Source organism: Mus pahari, chromosome 1 (genome assembly GCF_900095145.1).
Source record: "Mus pahari chromosome 1, PAHARI_EIJ_v1.1, whole genome shotgun sequence".
Classification (NCBI taxonomy): Eukaryota; Metazoa; Chordata; class Mammalia; order Rodentia; family Muridae; genus Mus; species Mus pahari.
The window spans coordinates 106,739,512-106,751,923 of NC_034590.1; the positions used below are offsets into that span (position 1 = coordinate 106,739,512).

At 45.8% G+C, this 12,412-nt stretch overlaps 1 pseudogene; it reads right to left on the bottom strand.

The window, feature by feature from the left end:
- Positions 1-12,412, bottom strand: part of LOC110327321 — a 16,198-nt pseudogene that overhangs the window by 3,187 nt on the left and 599 nt on the right.

The window sequence follows — 12,412 nt, forward strand, 5'->3', positions numbered from 1 at the left end:
GAGAGAGAGAGAGAGAGAGAGAGAGAGAGAGAGAGAGAGAATCGAAGGACCAGTGACTAGGCTTCCTTGTGGATGTCTAGTCTTCTGTCCCAACTCCTGGAAAGTTACCATTAGTCCTAGAAACTTTCCAGGATGGACTTCTTATCTACAATGATGAGAAAGACTGAGCATGTGGTTAGAAAAAGCAGTTAGTCCTGCTTCTAGAGGAAAAGGGTGGATCTGGATCTTAAATGTAGCCATGTGAGTGATTCTCTTTACAAGTCATGCCTACATGAGAAAGCCCCAATAAAATCTGCCACCAAGGTTGCCAACTCCCCTATATAGGCACACTGTCTGGGATTCCTGGGACCTGCACAGCCATGGAGGGAAGTCTGCTAGGCCTGTACAGGGACAGCTATAAATGGAGGTTCTAGAAGTCACACATGAGCTCCTGGTTGAGTCCCTCCCTCTAACCATGTCCTCACTGAAGTATGTTCCTCCCCTGGGCAGCCCAACCTTTCACAATACTGTCTTTTACTAAAGCTGACCCCTTGGGACTTTAGTTTCCTCATCTACAAAATGGGGCAATAGTAGCTACCACATCAGGTTCTTGCACATCCAAGACTCAGAGCATGCTCAGTACTGTTTGGCATCCTGCTGTCCATCCATATTTTGTTGTCATGGTTACCTTGGTCCCCTAAGCTACATAGTGGGATAGTTTCTGTCTTCATGGTTTTGTTTTGTTAGATCCCTCTTTGCAGCTGTCCCCTTCCTGACTCTATCCCCAAGGGACACTACTTATATCTAGGTTGTAAGCAACAGAAAATCAACTTAAACTGGCTTAGGCAAAGATGAAAAAAAAGTTTAAGACACATGCATAGAAAGCTGATATCAGAAAGGAGGAGTTTAAACAATTTTCAAGAGCCTGTCTGCATCCTTTGGGGTATCTGTCTTATCCTCAGGTTTAACCAAGTGGCCTAGCAGCTCTAAGCAATCCCTTATGGTACCCAAGCATCAAAGCACAGACTCTGACTGCTCACCGCACAAGAAAATCGGGGTGTGGCTCCTCTGGAGATTTCTATGTAAGGTAGAAGGCAGAGGACATTTTCCTCTCACCCAGAAGCCCTTAACTCTGAGCCTCAGACAGCTATGAACTCTTACAAAAAGCAACCAGGACCTGGAGCTGCCACTAACTCTTCAGCCCACAGGGGTGAACAGAGAATGTGGTTTCACCAGGGAATGGAATAGTCAGGCATGTTGCAGAAGATTCTTTTAGTAAGGACTGTGTAGTCCCCATCTCCAGAGTTTCTGATTGATGTTCTTAAAGATACATGAAATGGTTGCCCCTCAGAGGATAGAGGTATTTTGTTTGTTTGTTTGTTTGTTTGGGTTTTAGTTTGTTTTGGGTTTTAGTTTGGTTTGGTGTGGTTTGGGGTTTTTTGGGCAGGGCAGCACCTGTGGAGAACTAGCCTAATGGGAGAATGATCCCCAAAGAAAATGATTTGAGATGACAAGATACATCCATGTCACCCTACCAAGGGGAAAAGATTATAGAATAGAAGGCCCAGATGCTTAATAAGTATCAGGCTCCTTCCAGTTTAATTCTTCACTGTTTAATTTCTACATGGGAGTTATTGCAAGATGAGTTTAGTCTTCTCATAGGAGAGATACACCCTGTGGTTGGATGCACAGGTCTGCCCAGAGCAGATGTGTCTAGGGAGATAGAGAGTCAGTTGGTGACAACCTGGGCTAGTCATGGCAGAGGCTAGCAAGTACTTAGCAGTTCTGAGGTTCATGTGGCAATGAGGAAACCATCAGAACTTAAGTGCTGGCATATGTCCACCTTTGTGAGCTAACTGCGACCTAAGCATGTGTTTTAAATGTTAAAAGTAGTCAATTTTATATTATTCCATTGGAACAACAACAAAAATAGTCTAATCTTGGGTTCAGGAACAGAACCCATGGAAAACCTGATCTCCTGGTTGCTAACCATGGGGCAGCAGCAGGAAGAGAAATAGTAGCATGTGGGGAAGCCTGGGGCAACCAGAAGCCCTGAGTCTTTCTGACCCTGGTACAGGCCTGAGCATCCAGAGCCATTGTCTAACCCCAGGAACCACACTAGAAACCCAAACCTCATTGTCAGAGCTGGGCCTGAAACATGTCCACAGGGAATGCTGGGCCAGTTATCCAGAGGTCATACTGTGGAAACTGACTAGGTCCAGCAGGGTGAGATGCAGAAGTCCTCCTCCTTCACCAAGATGAACCAGCTCCTTGGCCAGAGAGCCACCTTGCACCAACCAAGCCAGTGAATGAGTGGCCACCACATGTGCGTGTGGACTAAAAACATGCTTACCCCAAGGTAGTAGTCATGGATCTGGGCTGGGATTGTGAGAGTGCTGAGCCTGTCTGATCAGCTTCAACCTTTTTTGTGGAGGGGAAGCCAGGGAAAGGAAAGAGGCCAGCTGTGGAGTCTGCCCTGCTTGTGTGCTGGCACTACCAACCCCTGGCTGGATTCTCACCCTGGCTGGATTCTGAGGCTGAGGCTGGCCTCCAGGCACCTGTGCAGACAGTCTGAGCCAGGCACGTCAACTATCTGCAGAAACAGCATTTGGGGCTTAACCTCTGCAGAAGTGTAGAGGAATCTCTTCCTGGCTGCCCTGTGGCTGGGCTGGGATGCTGTGAGTAAGGTATCCAACCCACATCCAGCTACAGCATTGATCCAGCCAAGCACTGGGCAGACTCCACAGAGGGAGTCCTGCCAGGAAAGAGGCAAAGGGAAAAGACAGTCCCTTTGGGTCCTAGCAGTACAGCCCCAAGAGCCTCTGGAAGGCCCCATTAGTGATAGGGCAAGTACCAAGTAGCTAGCCACAGTGGCACACATAGTAGTAACTGTGCGTCTGTCTCTTCCAGGTTCTGTGCAAACGACAGTGGTCAAGCTCCCTCTGTGCTGTCAGTCTCCATGTCTCAGAGAAGATCTCAGGAGCTCAGGCCTAGTGGCTTGGTGAAAACTGTCAGAGGTAATATTTAAGGTCTGTTCTGAAGAGAGAGTCCATAGAAACTGGCAAGGACACATGCCACATGCCCAACTGTCCCAGGTTTGCTGCACTCAGTTCACAGTGCTGGCCAATGACAGAAGCCTTGCAGGTATGAGCCATGGCTTCTCTCTTGTTCTAGTTTCACTTTGTTGCTATGTAAAAGACCCTAACCAAAAGCAACCTCGAGAGGGAAAGAGTCTAACTGGCTTACACTTCCAGGTCACCGTGATTGGGCCAGGTAGAGCCACGACGCTGGCACAGTGCCTAATAACTGTAGATCTTATTTCCCTGTGGAGACCCAATACCTCAACTGGACATGTGATGTATTGTAGGCCTGATGTGCCTGTTCTGAATTCTTCCAGTGCTGTGGGCTTTGTTAGCTGGTCATGCAGAGCTGATGTGTTTTTAGAACCTCTGCTGACTGTTATCTGTGGGTGAGTGTGCTTGGGCATGGAGGGAGGGTGCTAATGTGATAGGACGGGCTCTCTGTGACAGAAGAAGCCTATACAGATACCAAGATAGAACTCTTTGGACCTGAGTACGCTCGGCTCACCATGCCTGGGGGCAGCAATCTTGTCAACCACTCAGTGTGAATAGATGTGTCCTGATTATTAGGCCCCCATGCAACATGACTGTCAGTCCCCCACCCCCAGAACTATTACTTTTGCAAGACTGTTGGTTTTTCTTACTTTTGAAATGAAGCTCTCCTGGCATCAGCCTTGAGGAAGTTCAAGACATCAATAATTTAGACAAAAATCTCTGGAAACTTTCTAGAAAGAAAGAAAAAAAGCTACCCCAAATCAGGTTGATGTCATAGAAATAGGACTTGACCAACAAGAGGCTTTCAGGTGCCACAGTAAAGGTAAGAACACCAGGTCGCCAATGTATAGTATCCTAGGGGAATAATGTGAGATGTATGTCCACCCAAAGAATTGGATGTGCTCCAGGATCTATTCATGTATGTGCTGCTGTACATGTGTATGTACATGTATGTAGAGGCTAGAGGTCAATCTCAGTGCCATTCCTTAGAAGTTTTTTTTTTTGTTTTGTTTTTTTTTTTTTAAGATGGGGTCTATCACTGGCACCTGTACTTACTAGTGAGTTTCAGGGATCCTGCTGTTCTCCACTTCTGGCACAGCTCGAGCCACCAAACCTGGCTTTGTATGTGTGTGCCTGGGATCAAACTCAGGTCTCCATGCTTCACTGACTGGGCATCTTTCCAGCCCTGGATGGAAGTTACTTTTGTGTCTTTCTAACAACTGTTTTTTGGTTTTTTGTTTGTTTGTTTTTTTGTTTGTTTGTTTTTTGTTGGTTTTTTTTTTTTTTTTTTGAGACAAGGCCACACTATATAGCCCTGGCTGTTCTGGAGCTTGATATATAGACAAGGTTAGCCTTGAACAATACCTCCCATGCATTGAGATTAAAGGCAAGCATCACCGTGCCCGACTCTTTGACAACTTTCTTGAGGATGTACTCCAATAAATCCAGGAAGATGAGGGAAAGAAGCACAGGGTCCAGAAATCAGCCATGCTATGCTGAGCTCACTATGAGAAGTAACTGTAGTCTGAGGGCCTAGAGTGTCTGTGCCCAGCAGCAATTAGAGTAGCACAATGAAGAAGCTCGCTTCCTGCCACACATCAATGTGAAAATGTAAAGGCTGACAACAGTAAGAGAAGCAAAGAGTAATAGAAAAGTACCCAGCACCTGCATGGAGCATCCTGGCATGATTCTGAGCAACTGAAAGAGTGTAAAAAAAATCCATGTTAAGGGCAGTACCTGGATGACAGACACCCTGACAGCTGCCATGGTATACATCTAAATGGTATAAGATTCCATCTCCTTCCTATACGTGGAAAGGGTTAATGCCTATGGCCCCTGATTTATGATGGCTTAACTTACGATTTCTCAGCTTCATAGCTTTTGGCAGAAACTGTACTTTGAATTTGGTATCTTTCTGGATTTGAAATCCAAGGTAGATACTTATCTATAACTGACCACCACCTAGTGCCCAGCCAACCACTTGTCCATGAAGGGAAGCCACTGTTGCTTTACAGTTTATTGTGTGGCCAGCGATTTTCCCCCAAACATAAGAAACTTTATTTTTCTGATATAAAAACCCTATACCATAGCCATGACTAGAGCCTAGATCCATTAAACAGGAACTCTGGTATTTTTTTTTCATAAGATAGTCAGTGAATTTCTGACAGGAAGACTTAGAGAATACAACCTCTTTCCACAGGCTGGGGATCAAATAGTTGTAGCTCTTAGAGAAGGCATCAAAGGTGGCCATAGCAAAGATGCCCAGGACGGCAGTGCAGCCTCTGGCTGATGTAGTGAGGTCATCAGGACCAAGAAGCAGCACCAGGTTTTGGACACAGGGGCAGAGCTGATTCCAGCTCCTCTGGGGGACAGGGAGTAGTGGCTAACCAGCCCAGAGCCACAGGGGCAAGTCAACGTGTCTGGGATGGTGTGGAACTTGTCATTATTGTTTTCCCAGTAGCCTCTTTGCACAAGAATAATGGGAAGGTTGGTCAAGATGATGGCCTCTCAGATGGCAGTGGCTACTACCCTGGAACACTTAACACCAAGAGCAACATGACTGTTGTAGTCCCCGAAAGCAATGAAAACCTTAAGCCTGGGCCATTGGCCCAGCCAGAGTTTGTGACTGCATGGGTATGGTCCTTAGAACCAAATCCTTAAGGAATACACCCAAGGAAATGTCAGTAACTTCAGATTCCTTGGTGGACAGGGAGAATAGGCAAGTTTCCTTCTGAGACTCGATCTATCTTAATGTCCTTAGGGAGACAGAATAACTTGGTGACAGGAATCCAGGCCTTGTCCTCTGCTTTATCTCCATGAGCCCCCACAACCTCAGCCATGGCCACTGTCCACACCACCACCCTGCAGCCATTAAACCTGCTGCTGAGCCCTCCCTGGAAGCCACCACAGATCCAGAGCCTGGGCCCTTGTAGTCGTCTAGGCTGTCCCCCCTGCCCCCCGTTCATCTGCCGTTTGGTGTTTTCCTAAGGAAGGAAAAAACAGCCATTTGTTTTTGATACTGTATTTTGTCGTTTTATACCTTAACATATGCAAATGCATGAAGTATCCTGCACTTTATTTGCAAAAAAAGGTCTTTATGATATATGATGCCTGCCCGTGGTATAAGCTAGCATGGGTACTGTAAATTTAAGGTAGCCCTGGCTGTGATATTTGATGTTTGTGATGATTAGTGTGCACTGTCAACCTCACAGGATCCGGAATCAGTTAGGACCCAAGCCTTCAAGTACACCTGTGGCATCTAATTTAGATGGAATTAGCCTCTGGGTCCTGCCTATGAGTTACTTTTATGCTTAGGTTAAGTAAGGTAGGAAGACTCACACTAAAAGAGGCCCAAATTGAGGTGGAGAGGTGGCTCAGCGGTTAAGAGCACTGACTGCTCTTCCAGAGTCCTGAGTTCAATCCCCAGCAACCACATGGTGGCTCACAACCATCTGTAATGGGATCTGATGCCCTTTTCTGGTGTGTCAGAAAACAGCTCTATTATATTCATATAAATTAAATAAATTAAATAAATAAATAAATAAATAAATGGCAAAATTACTCCTGGGCTCTGGTCCTTCCTGACTGCAGCATAAAAAGAAAGAAAAGAAGCTGGGTGTGGTGGCACACGCCTTTAATCTCAGCACTTGGGAGGCAGAAGCAGGCGAATTTCTGCGTTCAAGGCCAGAGTTCCAGGACAGCCAGGGCAAAGAAACCCTGTCTCGAAAAACAAAAAAATAAAAAAATAAAAAACAAAAAAAGAAAGAGAGAGAGAGAGAGAGAGAGAGAAGGAAGGAAGGAAGGAAGGAAGGAAGGAAGGAAGGAAGGAAGGAAGGAAGAAAGAAAGGAAGAAAGGAAGAAAGGAAGAAAGGAAGAAAGGCAGGCCTTTGTCACTCTCTGTTTCCTGGCTCAGATGCCTTCCCTGCCATGGTTGTACCTCGGAGCTGGGAACTAAAATAAGCACTCTCTTTCTTTAAGATGTTTCTGTCATAATATCTTATCACAGCCATGAGACACATAACTAATTTTGTATGTTAAGCACACAGTCTCAAACGGATTCTTGAAATGTGATGTTTTTAATCTACGGTGAGGGCTTATCTATATAACCCAATTGTAAATAGTAGCATCTGCATTTATAGCATCGTAGTAAGAGTTCGCTGGCCGTAGGACTACAGGTCATTTCAGGGATGACAAAGTTACATGTTCAGGAGAGTCAGACACACCTTCCCTGTTTCCTTATCAATCTGTAACCCCTCCCACTCCTTATCCACTTCCTGTTTCCTCATTAGGTTCTGTCAGTACTTGATAGACAGAATCTTTAGACTGCTGATTTTTGTCTGGTTTTGTCTTCTCCAAACAAGAGAGCGAGCCCTGTGAGCCCCGTGGGTCCCGTGAGCCCCGTGAGCCCCGTGGGCCCGGTGAGCCCCGTGGGCCCCGTGAGCCCCGTGGGCCCAGGGTGTTATGTTTTATTTCCCGCTGTGTGGGGCTTTGCATGTTGCAGCTGCCCAGCATGCCTTGAGAGAATGAGCTCTGGGCCAAGCAGAGGTAAAGACTTCTTGCAGGCCTCCCCGGGAGCCACAGTTCACAGTTCTGAGCTCAGCCTCATCCTGTCCCCTGACCCCCAGGAGCCCTGTGCTGACCCGCTGCTGGCCAAGCAGAAATGGAGGTGTCTGCACATGATTCCACGCTATTAAGGAAAGCTGGAAGAGCTAAAAATAATACAACTAACGCAATTAAAGGGGTGATGGAGGAAGTGGGAATGACTTGACGTCTCTTTCATCCTGGGACACCGAGTAGATATTGTCTAAAATTGGTCAATCCTGAGGCAGCAGTAAAAGCATTTTATTTAGAAATATGGCAGCAACAACAAGTTCTGAAAACATAAACCGTTAAAATGGTTTCTCCTGAGACTCGGACGCGGGGCGGGCAACAGTTCTTTTTCATTTAATATCAGACTACGTTGCCTTAATATTTTTACTTTTGTGTGTTTATTACTTTATAATTTTAAAAATGTGGAGGGAAGCCATGTGTACAGACTTCAATATCTTTGCTTCCTGTAAAAATGCCTTCACTTATTTATGATTTAGTATTATGCCGCTGGACTTTATAGAGGGGCCATATAAAAAATGGCCATCCGAAGAGAACATTTGTATTGTCTGAAAACTGCAATAAAAGACATTCATGCCCATTATGTCCCCTAATGTCCCTCATATGAGGATTCACGCCGCAAACTTTCAGAACTTCACACCTGAAGAAAGTTTGCTTCAACAGGGGAAAAATACCTACCAAGGAGACCGACGAAGGGCAAAGGATGCTTCTTCCTACAGATGTTAGCAAGATAGTAAGAAAAACTTCTAAATATTCCAATGGAGAAAGGGGGTAGAGGGTCTCTTACTAGAAAAGAAAATTAAAACAGCCAAATCAAACAAGTGATTAGTTTTTCTACTTCTACTAGAAGGAAGGAAGGGAGGGAGGGAGAGAGGGAGGGAAGGAGGAAGGAAAGATGGAAAAGATAAAAACTGCAGAGGAAGGGAAACAGATAAACAATTGTGATGGAGAAAGACCTGGACCCTGTGCTTTGGAGATGGAGGTGCAACCTTCTGCTGGCCAACTGGATAACATGACCAAAATGTGTGTGTGTGTGGGGTGTGTGTGTGTGTGTGTGTGTGTGTGTGTGTGTGTGTGTGGTTATGTGTGGGTGTGTGTCTGTGTGTGTGTCTGTGTGTGAATGTGTGTGTGTGTGGGGGTATGTGTGAGTGTGTGTCTGTGGGTATGTGGGTATGTGTGGGTGTGTATATCTGTATGTGTGTCTTTGTGTATACCTATGCATATCCATGCAGCCATAGGAGGACATTAGGTGTCGTCATCTTCTGTCATTCTCCACATTATTTTTTAAGCCAACATCTCTCTCACAGACCCTGAAACTCTCTATCTCAGCTTGATTAACTGGCTAATAAGCTCCTGGGATCAGCCTCCTGTCCACACATAGCCAAGGGTGGCTTTAAAATGGGTGCCAGAAATTTGAACTCAGCATCTCTTACTTTCTTAGCAAATGCTCTCAATGGTTAACATGAAGCCATCTCTCTAATCCCCTCAAAAACTGTTTTTCAAACATGCCTGTGAAGGTCTGAGTGTACACTCGCCTCATTGGCCACAGCACGAGTCTGAATGTCATCTTGCCAAGTGGAAGTTCATATCTGGGCTGTGCTATTTGTGTGGTTCATTTTGGTTTTGAGATGAGGCTCACTATGACGTTCTGGTTGACTTGGAACTTGCTGTGTAGATAGACTAGCCTCAAAATCATAGATAACCCACCTGCTTCTGTCCCCCAATTTCTGTCGTAAAGGCATGGCCTATCTGTGGGTTTTTTCCTTCATTTTTTGGTTTTGGTTTTGTTGTTGTTGTTGTTTTAGCAGACTCGTGGGTTCAAAACTCAGACTTCAGTTTTCAAGGGAAAGACTGAAGAATGAGAGCTCAAGCAAGGAATGATGGAAAACTCCAGCAAAGCCTAGAATCTGGAAGAGCAGCCAGGAAGGATTCCAAGAAAAGAGCCCTCACAGGGAACAAAGCCTCCCATTGAGCTTCAACTTCTGCCTTCCAGAAGTAAGGAATAAGTCTTTATTTAGAGACATTCCCTTACATGCCTTCCAGAAGTAAAGAATACGTTTTTATTTAGAGTCACTCCCTTACATGTGGTTTCACTAGTGTGGTTTTATTTACATGTGACCAACCTTGCTTTGAAGACATTAGGTGGGAAACCAAGGAAACAAACCATTTCTAGGTTCTAACTTACACTAATATGATGAAATCTCTTCAATTTCCCACTCTCTCTGACTTGGCATACAAATCCTTTCTCTGTCTCAAGTATCCATTCTGTATGCAATACCAGCCCGTTAGTCACTTAGCAACTGCCAAGGTTACCAGATCTACTGTTCCAGTGACAGAAGATTTTATTATGGCTCCCATCTTTGAAAAAAATACTATAATATATTTGTATAATTACTCAATTTCATTATTTCTTATTTTTTAATCCCTTGCTGTGCCTAATCTATAAGTTAAAGACCATAGGTACACATGCACAAGGACTAACAAGATTCATGTTTGGCTTGGTATAACTGCATTCTTTGTGGAGCTTGGATAAGGGGCATGACTGTGTTAAAACAACTCACGTGTTATCATTTGTCAGGAAGCCCAGAAGATGGATCTACTTTTCCAGCAAGCCTAGGATGGGCTGATGGCTCCCACTAATGTGTCTGTCCCTTTGTCTGCAGATGAAAGGGGAAGTCAGGCCGATCAACTAGTCTTTAAGGAGCCTGCTTAGGAGTGGCACTGTCACCTCTGCATAGAACTACTGCCATGATCCAGCCATTAGAGAGCTGCTGGAGACTGAGTTTGCTGTAAGTTATGGTCCCATCTGGAACAAAGAAGGTTCCACTGTGAAGAGGAAGATGAAAGAAGGCCCGCTCGAATTGCCCTCCTCCATGGCCTGGGAGGTGGATTAGGTGAGGCCTGGCCTTAGTCAACACTGTTGCTGTGAAGAGACACCATGACCATGGCAACTCCTATAAAGGGAGGCATTTAATTGGGGTTTGCTTATGATTTCAGGGGTTTAGGGCATCGTCCTCATGGTGGGGAACATGGCGGCATATAGGCAGACATGGTGCTGGAGAAAGTAGCTGGAAGTTCTACATTCAGAGCCACGGGCAGCAGGACGAGAGAGAGCCACTGGGCCAAGCTTGGGCTTTTGAAACCTCAACAAAGCCACACCTGCTAATCCTTACAAATATTGCAGGGCAGTGGTGGTGGCACACGCCTTTAATCCCAGCACTTGGGAGACAGAGACAGTCGGATTTCTGAGTTCGAGGCCAGCCTGGTCTACGGAGTGAGTTCCAGGACAGCCAAGGCTATACAGAAAAACCCTGTCTCAAAAAACCAAAAAACAAAAACAAAAGCAAAAACAAACAAATATTGCCACCCCCTAAGCATTTAAATATATGAACCTATGGGGGCTATTCTCATTCAAACCACAACAGGCCCCACGTCTTCCATCTTCCGCAGGGCCTACCTGGTGAAGGCAGCTGGGACACAGGAAGGAGCCCATCCTCTGATTCAGCTGCTGAAGTGAGCAAAGGCAGCATGCGGTCGAGCCACAATGGCTCCTATCTAGGGATTTTATACCAGGGACGGTGACAGCATGCCAACTGTAGCATGAAAGGTAGTTTGGTCCTGTTCAAACAAAGCCATCAAGTAAGCTGGTGCTGCAATGTCATTGCAGCCCATCTGGTACCCAGGGAGTCTAGAAGATGCTCAGTGAGCTTCCAGGCTTAGATGTGGCCATGCCACATTGTCCTTTGCCATGGCATGTCTCTTCAACATGACATGTCCCTTTGACCTTTGTCAAGCCATATGAGAGCCACCTGTCACTCCCTGGTAGAGCATGAGGGGACTCAGTACCACTGTTCAGCCCCTTTGCTGTCCACTCCACTTAGTGAAATGGTGGAGAATAACTAACTGGGTTGTTCTTAGCTACAGTTTGGGAGACTGTATTACCACTTAGCCCATATGGTCAGTAGCATCAACCGAGCTCTTGCCAGTGGAGGAGAGTATAAGACCGAGAACTGCAATCCCAAGCATCGAAGTCAAGCAAGTGCATCGCTGCTATGCTGACAGGCAGAGATGGCCCTTCAGAGCTGCTACATGGTCGCTATGCTGTGTGGAGAAGGATGTTGGGTAGTCATCACCTCCCAGAGTCCAGAAGTGCCAGACAGGTAGATGGTGTCCGGCCACTGAGCTGGCAGAATGACACACAAGGAGGTACCTCAGCGTGGTAAAGGTAATGGTGTGCAGAAAGGAGCTACCAGGAGGCCTGGAGAAACAGGTTCCATCTGTGTTTCCTGGCAATATGGGTGCCCCAAACCACAGCAACATATGATCCCAACAAAACCACAATTCAGATTGGAAAATGTAGGGGGGAAAAATTGTCCATTTGTGCATACAATACTATAATAACCATGTGGTATATCCAGTTAACAGAAAACTACTCAGTCATAAAGAGAAATAAAGGACCAATCCATGCCACAGCATAGATGAACCCTGCAGGCAATCTGCCAGATATCAGAAGTCTAGCTCCAGGTTCAGTGAGTGATGCCGTCTCGAGGGAATAAAGTGGAGAACTATGAAGTGAGACACTCAGCAGCAGCCTCTGGCCACTATATAGGTGTGCACAGGCTTGTGAACCTGCACACATAAGTGTGTATTCAGCATACTCTCTCTCTCTCTCTCTCTCTCTCTCTCTCTCTCTCTCTCTCTCTCTCTCTCTCTCTCACACACACACACACACACACACACACACACACACA